Source organism: Sminthopsis crassicaudata, chromosome 1 (genome assembly GCF_048593235.1).
Source record: "Sminthopsis crassicaudata isolate SCR6 chromosome 1, ASM4859323v1, whole genome shotgun sequence".
Taxonomy (NCBI): Eukaryota; Metazoa; Chordata; class Mammalia; order Dasyuromorphia; family Dasyuridae; genus Sminthopsis; species Sminthopsis crassicaudata.
The window spans coordinates 140802818-140816322 of NC_133617.1; the positions used below are offsets into that span (position 1 = coordinate 140802818).

Here is a 13505-nt window from a genome sequence, read left to right on the forward strand (position 1 = left end):
GCAAAATTATGGTATATGAAACTGTAAATTATGTTACATACAGTTTGCTGTTTTTAAAGATAATCTTTTCTACTGTACTTCAATGACATGTGGTTACTTCTCAGAGATCACCATCTCACAATGTAAGATTATGTCTAAGATTCTAATCTTTAAATTCCATTCTTTAACCACAATCTTTCTCATCAATAAATCAACTAAGATCATTTAAGTTCCCACTATGTACAAAGTATTAACTATAGATAGCTAAGTGGAGCAAGGAACAGTGCTATGTGTCTTTGGAAAAGTCATTTCTGTCTGCTTCAATTTCATCGACTGTAAAATGAGAATCATAACAGCACCTACTTTGTAGGATTATTGTGAGAATCAAATGAGATGACAGTTAGAAAGCGGATAACACATTGCCTTTCATGTTTGCTGTCCTTCACTTAAGGAGATACAAAACCAAAAATGACATAGTGCTTGCCCTCCAGGAGTTTACAAACTATTGAAGGAAATATGTCCCCTCCCAATTTGATCAACTTTTCATCCAGGTTCACCCCTTTATCCTCCCTATTCCCCAAGGCCAATGATCTTTAACTTTTTTAATATCATGGATCCCTTTAGCAGACTGGTGAAACCTGCATACCTCTTCTCAGAATAATATTTTTAAATTAATAAAATGCATAATGTTACAAAGGAAATTGATTATATTTGAAATTGAGTTATCAAAATATATAAAAGGTAAATTCATCAAACCCACATTAGGAACTCTTGTCTTAGTCCATCCTTTCCTACTCTGGCTTCATTTTCCTCCCATCTGACATCCCCCAAGAAACTCTGAAAGTTAATGAGAGAAAGATGTCAAGAAAGGGCTGCCTGGGTGGGTAGTGGGCTTCCCATCACTGGAAGTCTTCAAGCAGAGACCCTATGACCCTTGTCAGAATGTTGTAGAACAGAGGTTCTTAACCTTTCTTGTTTGATGGGCTGCTTTGACAGTCGGAGGAAGCCCATGCAGCCCTTTTCAAAATAATGTTTTTTAAAATGCATAAAATAAACTATTTAGGATGACAAAGCAATCCTATTATATTTGAAATACTATTATCAAAATATTTTAAAGGCAAGTTCACAGTCCCTGGGTTAAGGATGCCTGTGGTTAAAAAAACAGAACAAAACAATAATAATCTTACTTGGATAGGAAATTAATTTTTTGGTCTCAGCCATCTAGTAAAAAGTTAATATGTTTTTGATGAGGCCTAAACAAAGAATCAAAAATCTCTCTTCTATCACTACTCATTTTGTGCCTAGAAATGGAGATACACAAGGGGGAGAATGAGAATAGAAAAGAGACTGAGCTTGGGGGTGAAGAGGGAGAAATGTTTATTTTCTCAGCTTGGAGGGGAGCCAGGAGGCTTGTATGAAACCCCCTACACATCTGCTTCATGCTAGCCCTGGAAACCTCCCTCTTGTGCTATGAATGATATAAACCAAAGCAAACGCAGAAGGCTGCCAGGATAAAAAATGGGGAAAAGGGAGGAAATCCAGCATTGCTTTACTTGGGGGAGAGGGAAGGGGCAGGAAGTAAGGCCATTGGCCTTTTTTAAGAGCTAGATGGGAAGAAGCCTGAAGTTTTAATAACCCTGAAATCCAATGGCAGATTCCCATGGTTCTTTGACCGCCATGTTCACAATATCCCTTTTCAGTTTACAAGGTATGATGACAATTCAGATTACATGGGACAAATCCAGCAGACTATGAGGTGGGGGTGGGGAACATTGGCCTCTATCAGATATCTTCACCAATATGAAACCAGCTGGAAGTTTCAGAACCTGACCTGTTTCCTTACCCAGAAAATTACCAACTTCTTTCTTCTCCAGGGGAAATTCAAAAAGAAAGAGGAAGGGAAAAAGGGAGGAGGAGAAGAGGGGAGGAGGAGAAGAGGGGAGGAGGGGAGGAAGGAAGAGGTTACCAGCCAGAGTTCCAGTTTTCAGTCTTGTACCCACCAATACTTTGATACTCCATTGTATTCCAGTGATGTTCTGAGGTACCAGAATGTGAAGGATTTCAAGCTCAGAGCACTGGCTAACAAATCAAAGCAACAGGAGCCCTGGCTCAGAAGTCTGAGGAAAAGAGTTCAAATTCTATCCCGGATACTTGCTATCTATATGCCTTTAGGAAAGGCATTTGCCTTCACTGAATCTCAGTTTCCTTATTTATAAAATAAAGGAGTTGAAATTAGATGCCTCTTAAAGGCTCTTCCAATTAAGGCCATTTGTTAAAATCTTGGTTCTATTATTTAATCTCTGCCAAGTCATATTTGAGCAGCTACAGTGAATAGAGCTTCAGGTCTGGAAGGACCTCAGACATTTGCTGGCTGTATGAGCCTAGACAAGTCACTTCACCTCTCTGTGCCTCAGTTTCTTTATCTGTAAAATGGGGATAATAATAGCACCTATCTTCCAGAGTTGTTATGAGAATAAAATAAGATAATATCTTTAAATGCTTAGCATGCTATATGAAACACACTATGAAGCACTATAGGTTAGCTATTTAGTTGGATTCTCTTTCTGGCCATAATCACTTATCTGACCACCATGCATTACAGAGTGTTATAATAAATAGACACATAAGCAAAACAATTTCTCATCAGCTCAGAACATGTGTTACTCTCGTGATTTCAGAGCTTAAGAATGGGTTATAGCCAAGCTTACTGGGGAGAACAGGGCCAAAGCTGAAATCATCCATCCTGCACCCCTTAGGAAACTCCAAGTCCCTTTTGTCAAATACTAAAAAGGCAGTGATTTAACTGGCAGCTAGTTGGTGCTTTGGATAGAGTATCGGGCTTGGAGTCCTCAGTCCAAATCTGGCCTTAGACTTTTACCAGCTGTGTGAGCCTAGACAAGTCATTTAAGTTCTGTCTGCCTCAGTTTCCTCAACTGTAAAATGAGGATTATAATAATACTTCCTTCCTATGATTGTTTCAAAAATAAAATCAAATAAAATTTATAAAAGGGTTTAATGCAGTGCCTAGCACATAGTGGATATGTAATCAGAACTTTCTTTCCCCTTTAATTGATTTAATTAACTATTGCTTATTATTTAATTCATTATTTATTAATAAATTTAATAATCTGATTAATAATTAATAATGAATTAATTACATTGGTTTAATTAATTAAATTTGGGGAGTTTGTTTGGTTTTTTTACTAACTACTCAAACTACAGGTGGTCCTGTGGGAACACAGGAAGGAGAGAGAATGAGGGGCAAAGACAATAGATATGATAGCAAAGAAATTATTGCAAAGTAAAGTTAATAGACCCAGGAAAGCCACAGACACAAAGACTATGGCAAAAAAAATGGAAAGAATGAGAATTGAATGCTATCTCATTATAAGACTAAGTTTGACCTTGAAGTAAAAAAATGTACCTCTCTTTCTTCTTTGCAATGGAACATGCAATGGAAGTAGAACATAGTTTATATTCTCAAATTTGGTATTATGTTGATAACTTTTACTGAACTGCTTTTTTTTCCTCTTTTTTTCCCCCTAATTCTTTGCTTTAAGGAAAGACTTTCTGGGTAGGGGAGTAGGAGAGATATTCAGAAAGGAAATGAGATAAAAATGAAATATGTCAGTAAAAAATTTTTAAATTAAAAATATGTAATTGTTTGCATTTTTTATAGGCCTTCATGGTTTGTAAGCTATATCTCTCTTGAGGGAAATATAACCCTGTCAGATAGTAAAAAGCATTATTATCCATGTTTTTCATATAAGGAAAATGAATCTTGGAAAAGTTAAGTCACTTGCTCAGAATTAGAGCAAGTGTTAGAGTCACAGATTCCCAGTCTCACCTAACTCAAGATTCAGGATTTTGCCTCAAAGTAGACTCCTCTGAATTTCAGAGGATTTAGAGCTGAAAGGTAGTTTAGAAATCGCTTGGTTTAAACTGAGGTATTTTTTAAATAGGAAAACTGAGGTTCCTCCATGATAAGTGGTTTCCCACAATGGAGTGCAAAGCTGTGTCTTTGGAATTCAGATCCAAAGGTGTTTTTCCCAAGGTTCAGAGAGGTATCAAAGAAAATTTTCTTCACTAATTTTGGAAAAGCATCTAAAAATGAGTGTTCTGTAGATGGAAAAAGCACAGCTAGGTGGCACTGTAGTGCATAGAGCACCAGGCCTGGAGTCAGGAAGACTCATTCATCTTCCTGAGTTCAAACTGGGCATCAAACACTTACTAGCGGTGCGATCTTGTTTGCCTCAGTTTCCACATCTGTAAAACAAGCTGGAGAAGGAAACAGCAAGTTATTCCAGTATCTTTGCCAAGAAAAACCCAAAATGGGAACATAAAAGTCAGACACATTAAACAGCAATGCTGTTGGGTAGTAAACATTAGTAAACAAATCTGAATTTCAAAGGACAGTGCATTCTGTCAGCTCAATAAGTCATAATATCATAAATACAGAAGCAGTCTTAGAAGCCGACTAAGTCAACCCACTCATTTTACAGAAGAGGAAACAACCTTGAGAGGTTAAGTACTTTATCCAAGGTCACAAAGGTATTCCAGTGACAGAAGGAAGATATGAATCAAGGTCCTCTGACTCAAAAGCCATTGTCCTTTTCCACTCTGTTAATTTATGAGCTTGTTAAATGTTTATTCAACCATCAGAAGATCCAGAGGTCTACCTAGTTTATGAGTTCTTGGCACTTAGGCAGTGTATTGTGATCATCTTGATGTGCAGAAAGCTTCTGGCAATGGATATTGGCTATTTTGTATGGTAGTTAGTGGATAGCAGGTTTAAATGAGTCTAAATAATCTTTTGCTGTTCAGTCATATATGACTTTGCTTTTTATGATCCATGAACTATATTGCCCATGGAGCTTTCTTGGTAAGAATGAGAGGTTTGATACCTGTTTCTCCAGCGAATTAAGACAAACAGGGTTTAAGAAACTTGCCCCAGATCACAAAGTTAGTGTCCAAAGCCACATTTTAACTCAGGCCTTCCTGAGTCCAGGCCAGCATTTAGCTTACTGCCTCACAAAGAGACTGCCAGTTTCCCCCAGGCAACTTAAGACCAATTATCTTTCTTCTATCTCCCTTTGTTTACTAGGAAAATTCCCAGGAGACTTAAGAGAAGAGGAAATATCATTGAATATGTGATCCCATGAGATGTTGTATATGTATGTGAAGCCCTTGTCTGTAAATGGAAATCAATAATAAAAATGGGGTGCGGGGGGGGGGAAGAGGGGGAGGAACTTTTCCATGAAAATGCATGATAAATATTATTCAAAAACAAAATAAAACACCATTTTGCTAAGTGGCCAAGAGGCGGGGCATCTATTTGCTACATGACACCTGCCGATGTGTGCCCATTCCATTGGATAGCTGCCTTCCTTCTGAAGCAGAGGAAATGATTTTTTAGCATGACCAAGTCATAGAAGAGATAAACTGAGCAAGTCTCCCTTTTGTTTCCTGTCTGCCGTGCTAATTGGGAAGGGAAATGGAAAGAGCTTGTGTGATTCATTGTTTGTGACACCTGTCCAGGAAAACATTTTTTAAAAATTATTTTTTGTCCTCAAGATCTTGCACATGAGTATTCTGTTCCTATTTTAAGGTCTGTACCACTCCTGGGAGGGTCAAGTTACTGCCCCAGAAGGGCCCAGAGGCAGCAACTGGAAAAATGACCAGCAGAGGCCCAGATGGGAGCTGAGCATGAGCTGTCAGAGGCAACCCTGGGGGGAGCTTGTATGGGCACTGCTTTGGATTTCATAGGATCCTCTCTCAAGGATGGTCCCACTACACCACACATACACACACACACACACACACACACACACACACACACACACCACACGCACACACCCCACGACTTTGAAATTATAATAATAGTGAGAGTAACAGCTAAAATTTATATAGTTTTTTAAGGTTTGCAAATCACTTTCATCAAAGTAGTGTTAGGACATAGATAGAGCAAGTATTATTTTCCCCAGTTACAGATATTCCCAAAGGCATCCCAATTTTAAGAGGGGACTCTGGATTAGATTGATATCTAGCCCTTTGCAGTCACAAAAGACTTTATACTCATTTGGATCAAGTGAGATAATATTTGGAATGTCTCAGAAGAGCTTGACATAGGTCAGAAACTTAATAAATCTTTCCTTCTTTCCCTTTTCTTCCCTTCTTCCCTCCCTCCCTCCTTCCTTCTTTCTTTCCTCCCTCCCTCCTTCCTTCCTTCCATTCTTTCTCATTAAATATTCACAGCAATGACTATGAAGTAGGTAATAAAAATACTAAGACAATTTGTCCAGTGTTGCAGTCTGCAAAGAGCCCTACAGACATATTTCGGGAATTATGGATTTAGAGAAGGAAGGAATCTTAGAGACCATTGGGTCCAACCCTCCTCTTTTGTATTTTAGGAAACAAAAGTCACACTTTCTGAATGACTTTGTCAAAATTCACAGCGATAAAGTAACCAAGGCAGTATTTGGATCCATGTCCACTGACTATCCCAGCGCTTTGAGCTTATCCTAAGGCAGTTATATTAAAGGGTAGAATTCAGGGAGGGAGGGGGTGTACACTGTGTGCTCCTGAAGTTACAGGTCTGGGCCCAAAATAGATAGAAATGAATAAGAGAAGCAATGTTTCATGGTAGACAGAGAACTAACCTCCATCTACAGTAGCAAATCTAGAGTCTTGGGGAGTTGCTTAAAGTATTAAAAACTTAAGTGATTCACCCACTGTCACACTGTTAAATGTATGTCAGAAGTGGGGCTTCAAGTCAGGTTGGCTTTACTCAAAACCTAGCTCTCTACCCACTAAGCCACATTGTTACTTATATGTGTTTAGATGTATTTTAGGACCATCAATGTAACTTCAGAAACATGCTACTTAAGCCCCAGACTCCATTCCCTCCCTGGGGAGGAAGAGACGGAAGGAGGGAAGAAGGGAAGAAGGGAGGAAGGGAGGGAGGGAGGGAGGAAGGGAACACAATATGTAACCTACCACAATATGTAGACCTTTTCTTCTCTTCTTGTGAGAGGATGATGGTGATTCAAAGAAATTGAGAGATAGTTGCTGTTCTCTGATCTCTCTCCTCTTCCCTCTGCCTCCAGTTTATTTTCCTAGTCCACAAGTAACACCTGTGTCAGTAAAGACTGCCCCACAATTCCTTCAGATATTCACAGCTGTGGAGACTCAGAGAATTGACCTGCCCCTTACAGTGCACTTAGGCATAATCCTTAATAATTCCCCATTTTTTGTTTTAAACGAAATTATTTCCTTCCCACAGCATGGTCAGTAAGTTTCCCCATGCTAGGGAGTGCAAACCCCACTATAGCAGGTGTTGAATCTTGTGAGATGTCATGGAGACAAACTTTCAAACGGAGAAGAGGACTATAGTAAGAACAGGCATTTAAATTTCTCATCAGTCTCCTGGCTGGACCTTTTCATATATTGGCCCATTTAATTACCCCGACCATCTCTTCTTCCTTTCCTTCCCTGAAGATTACTGAAGGAACTCTGGGAGGATCTTACTCTTGAAAAGTTCTTTAACACTGCTGGTTCTTCTTGTCCCTGTTTGCATGCCAGAAAAAGGAGGAAAGAAAGGAAGGAAGAGAAGAAGAAAGAAAAGGAGAAAGAGAAAGAAAGAAAGGGAGGGGAAGGAAGGAAGGAAGGAAGGAAGGAAGGAAGGAAGGAAGGAAGGAAGGAAGGAAGGAAGGAAGGAAGGAAGGAAGGAAGGAAGGAAGGAAGGAAGGAAGGAAGGAAGGAAGGAAGGAAGGAAGGAAGGAAGGAAGGAAGGAAGGAAGGAAGGGAGGGAGGAAAGAAGGAAGGAAGGAAGGGAGGGAGGGAAAGAAAAGAGGAAGGGAGACAGGGAAGCAAGGAAGGAGGAAGGGAAAAAAGGAAGGAAGGAATTAAGGAAAGAAAGAAAGAAAGAAAACATTTAGTTGCATGGAATCCTGGTAACATCTGAGAGAAAAATGCAGTAATTGTGCAAACTTAAAACATCTAGGACTCCATCAAGGTATCCTGTATGCTAAATTGTACAAGTCACAACATATAGTGTGAAATGAAATGGGATTTTGTCATAGTTACCTTCTACTTATAATCATGAATTTGAAAATTGTTCAGGTTAAAACCATGTAAGAATGTAACCTATGTGGGCAGAAAAACAGAGTCTTGCTACCCCATTGTATTAGCTGTTGTCTTGTGCTATGATTTTCTCTAAGATCAGCTAGTTACATAGTGGATAGAGCACCTGGCTTGGCAACAGGAAGACCTGAGTTCAAATGCCTCAGCCGTGACATTGAGCAAGTCACTGAACCCTGTTGCCTCCGTTTCCTCATTTGTAAAATAAGTTGGAGGAGGAAATTAAAAACCAGTCCATTATCTTTGCTAAGAAAATCTCAAATAGGGTAGTGCAGAGTCAGTCATAATGGAAACAACATGATTTTCTCTTATTAAAATCTCTCTTGCCTTTGGGACATAGTATGAAGATCATAAGGGGAACTAAAGGCAGATAGGTGGGTTCATTAAACTTTTGGTTGGAGTTTAAGATTCAGAGATCATCAGTTTAGAAATCATCAAACCAAACCCCTTAATTTTAACAGATGAAGAAAGTAAAACCTAGAGAAGATAAATTATTTGATCAAAGTAAAATAATAATAATAATAATAATAATAATAATAATAATAATAATAATAATAATAATAATAATAATAAATGACAGAGAAAGGATGTGAACTCCAGCTCTTCTGATTCCAAATTCAGTGGTCTGTTTATCACCTGTCTTGATAATGTCCTCTTCAAGAATGAAGGACAAACAGTAACAAAAACAGCACACTATTCAATTCTTCAGGACCGTATTTGAGCTGTTTGTTTGTTTTTTTTGGCAAAGATATTTTTGAATGTTTTGCCATTTCTTTTTCCAGTTCATTTTACAGATGAGGAAACTAAGGTAAATGGGGTTAAGTGACTTGGCCAGGGTCATGCAGCTAGTAAGTGTCTAAGACTGGATTTGAACTGAGATGAGTCTTCCTGACTCCAGGCCAGGCACTATCTAGCTGTCCTATAATTTTCCATAGCCCACTTTATTCTTTAGTCATCTTGCTATCACTAACAGGACACTTCCAAGCTATCTTCTCTCTCTCTTGAATGCCCAGTGCCCATAATGGTTTTGACATTAGCCCAAACTAAATGTCAAATTTACCATGATAGTAATCAAATTTAGAGAATTAATCCTTATAATTGGTTACATTTTATATATATATACACATATATATATATAATCTTTATAATTGGTTACATTAATTATTGAATTTTAGATTTTAGAGCCAGATGAGGGATATATTCCAAAACAAATCATTTTTTCAAATTATTTCTATTTGTCTTATGAATTTTTTCTTCTATCTACAATTTCAAATTGGATGTCATTGCTATTCTTGAAACAGTTAAACCTTAAATCAAAATGAAACTACTCAGCAAAAGGCCTCACTATCTCCCCCATTTTGGCCCTACCTACTTAATTTTCCTCCATCCTTCTAGGCTCACTTAAGAATGAAGAGTCTCTCTCTTTAGAAGGGCTTGAGATGTGGAGGCAGACTTTCTGGCATTCTGGGGACAGTTATTTTAGTTTAAAAAACAATTTTATTCAATGTAAACAAAACTCTTATTTGCACCTAATTAAGGATAAGTAAGCAGCAATATCAATGAAATTTTTGAAAACGATTTAAAAAAAAACAATCCTGGAAGAACAATTCTAAGTTGACTTATCAGAAAATAAAGATCACTGGCAAATTATTATTATTAGAATCTTAACGGTTTATATTCCTTCAACTTTCTTCCTTATACATTTTTTTCTTTCTTGGAAAAAATACTTCTCCTTTGTCATTCTCATATGACATTCTTCTCTTCCTTCTCTCTAAGTACTGACTCTTCCCTCATGCCCACAAGGCACACCCTCCCCACTTTCTGATGTTTCCTTCAAAGATTAGCCCAAGTCAGTTTGTCATTCAACAAACCATTTTTAAGCACTATATGGCAGGTACTGTGTTAAACTCTGGGGAACAAATATATAAATAAACATGTGCATATAAGGCATATGTAATATAAATATGAGATGATTTCAGAAGCAAAGACTTGGGAGGAGGGGTGAAGACCCCTAGCAAATGATGGAATCTGAGCTGTCTTGACAGAACTCAGGGGAACTGGGAAGCTAGGAAAAGGATTGGATATGGGCAGTAGAGAGCCTTCCTAATTTGGGGGACAGTTAATTTAAAGGCATAGAATTAGGAGAATTGTTGGAGGAAGAACAAGAAAATGTACCTGTATTGTGGAGGGAGCAATGAGGAGTAAATATAAGAAGAGTGAAAAGATAAGAAGGAGCCAAATTGTGAAAGTATTTAAATACCAAGTAGAGAATTTCATATTTGATCCTGGACATAATAGGAAGCAACTTGATTGTTCAAGTTGGGGTGAGGGTAATATGATCAGACATGTGCTTTTGGAAGGAGCTGAGAGGAAGACAGAATGGAGGGAAGAAGGAATAGATGAAGCAAGGAAATCAATTAAAATGCTAGTACTAAATTTTTTTAATTAAAAAGAAAATAAATAAAAATTCTATTCCTATAATCCAGGTGAAACATGATGAGGGTCTGTACGAAGAGAGCTAAATTCTATATAACATGCAACTTTCTTTGTTTCCCTGTCATTACTCTGTCTTTTCTAAATTGCTTTGTATTTTCTATTGTATTTATCCCCTTTGCACTTATGTGTATGTGTGCCTTATTATATATATATATAGTCTTCCTCAATTAAAAAACTCCTTGAGGGCAAGATTTTTTGCTTTTGTCTTTGAAACCACATCAACAAAGTCAAAAAAGTCCACATTTTCTCAGGTCTGTCTGAATAAATGAATAAGAATCTACCCTGGCAAAAAGTAGATGCTTAAAAATGCTCATTGATGGATGGATTCTTCATATACCTACTTTTCATTTGGAAAAAAAAAATCATGTTTATTGTATTATTTTAATTGACATCTTTAAAAAGGAAAGTTTTGTATTTCCAGGTGTTTACAACTCCTGGCAAGGAGCAGGCTGGCTGGTCACAGATCCCCTGGCATTTGTAGCTCTTCCCAGTTTAGGAAGAAAGTAAATTAATACAATATCATCTCCTCTTAAATAGGCTGGGATGGAGGATTGTTTTTTATCTACAGTCAGTAGTAGGAGTTTTTTGGGGGAGGACTCCATGAAAAACACAAGAGAGAGATGTTGGTCATCTCACAGTCACAGTGTGAACCAGCATGGCAGCTGGGTGCCTGCCACATCCGCAGTTTCCTTCTATAAGACCATGAGAGATGACCTCTATTTAAATGGAAAAGTTTGGAGGTGCATCAGACTGTGTATGTTTTATTGTGTGGCTACTCACCCAGAAATAGGAACAGGGAAGGAAACAATCTAGCTATAAAAATGGGAAAATCTAATTCTGCCCCAGCCTTGCTTCTTCCTCAGCTTTTTTTCTTAAATTCTTTATGTTAAAAGAATGTATTTGCCAGATTTAATATTATTTCTCATAAATACCTGTGTTAAACCCTGCCCTAATGTTGTAGGGTGTGACCTTTTAAAAGTTCGAAAGACATAGTTTCTAGATAATCAATCATTTTATTAATAATGCTAGCATCTTAATAAAAGAGTCAGTAGCACTCTCAAATGCTAAAGACCCCCTCATGGTAGTGAGCTCACAGTTTATATGCCCTTGGAAGAATTCCTGAAGGTAGCAATCAGCTCTGATTGATTAACAATTAATGAGAGAATGAATTTTAATGAGAAGTGGGTCTGTTTTAATGAGGGTCTCAAGTACATCACTTGGATCACCCAAGGCTTAGTCAAAGAAACTTATCAATCTCCATATCACTTATCTGACAAAAGATAGAACACACATTTTCCCAGATCTGTCAGAGTAAATGAACAAGAATCTACCCATTAACCTAAACTTTGAATTTCTTTTGCTGTCTGATTCGATCCTTTTTTTGAGGAAGGGAAGGAGGAAAAGGCAATCAGGGGAAGTGAGTAAGGCTGGATTTGAACTCAGGACTGTACTCTATTTGCTGTGCTACCTACCTGACCCCTTGAGTAGAACTTAGACTGGGTAAGTCTTTACCTAAAATTTTCCACACTGGTTGATTTCTGGATGAGGAGGTAGAAAAAGGGAAAACTCTTGGTCCAGATTCAATAATTACTTATTAACACAAGGGAGAATTTGTAATCTCTCTCATGGAGTATGCCTTTGCCATGTGAGCCATAAAGGAGAAAGGGACCTTTTCTAGCATCAAAGTAGGGCATTCTATCCCTAGTCCATTGTTAAAGACTTGTCTTTTTTAACTAAGGGAATAAGCACAAATTATTTCATAACTATTTTTCTAATGCATAATTCTTATGAATTAGAAGGCCCTGTTTTATTAATCTACCTCATAAACATGAGTAAAAGTTACAAAGGCAAGAAGAGCATCTTTCTACTAAAACATATTTGTATGAAGTGCATATGTGCAAGACAGAAAAAGTAAGAAACAGGGAGAAAAAGAACAGAATTAAAATATTTTTCATTTACTGATTTAGTAGGATACGTTGATTTAAAATAATTGATAATTTTATAATGCCAAAATGAATAGAATCAAAACATAGCCACCTACTGCTTTTAAATAGCAGATAGTGGAATCTACTCCACTAAAGAAATCAGCTCCATGAACATTATCTTCTACCCACCAGCTTGTCTTTTCCTTGATGTTTTCTTTGAGTTTTAATTGAATTTGTCTTTAATTTATTACATATGCTATTATTCATTATCTCTTAGCTTTACTGATATGTACCAGGAATAAGTGAAATAAAGACAAAGCTTTAGGATATATTTGTCTTTAGTACAAACATATTCTGAAGCCTAAGATTCATCTATCCTGCAATTTTTATCTTTGGACAGATTATTTGATTACCATTCAGTTCAATTCAACAAACATGGAAGATCTTTTCTTCAGCATTTGTAATGCAAAGATAAAAAATGGTAAACACCCTCCATCCTTGAGGATCCTCTAATCTACTGTAATGAAGTCCTATTTCTTGAAAGGGGTTAATGATACTAATGGCCTGAGCTGATAGACTCTTACTCCAAGTTTCCAAATCTTCCCTATTTTTCATTAAATAAGACTCCAGACTCAGATTAAAATTGGCTCTGTCTGTATCATAATCTTCATCATCATCATCATCATCATCATCATCATCATCAGTACCAGCAGCAGCAGGAGTATTTATATAGAATTTTAAACTTTGCAGAGTACTTTACATATGTTATTTCTTTATCTTTACAACAACTTGCAAGAGAAGTGCTTTATTATCCTCATTTTACAGAGGAAAAAACTGAGGCAGGCAGTCAATAAATGATTTGCTGAGGGTCACACAACTAATAAAAGTTTGAGGTAGAATTTGAATTCAGATTTTCCTGACTTCAAGTCCAGAACTATATAGCTGCTTATAATAGATATGAGGAAA

General features: G+C 37.2%; 1 long non-coding RNA gene across 2 annotated transcripts in view; it reads right to left on the bottom strand.

Annotated features, from left to right (window-relative positions):
* The window catches only part of LOC141543210 (uncharacterized), a 129885-nt gene that overhangs the window by 5091 nt on the left and 111289 nt on the right, over positions 1-13505 (bottom strand). The window contains exons 2-4 of one of the 2 annotated variants that reach the window (XR_012482384.1): positions 7443-7545; positions 6976-7094; positions 4211-4257 (exon numbers count right to left, since the gene is read on the bottom strand). This is a non-coding gene — a long non-coding RNA (uncharacterized LOC141543210). Of the gene's footprint in view, positions 1-4210; positions 4258-6975; positions 7546-13505 lie in introns of both variants that reach the window. The other variant, XR_012482382.1, reaches the window with a different exon arrangement.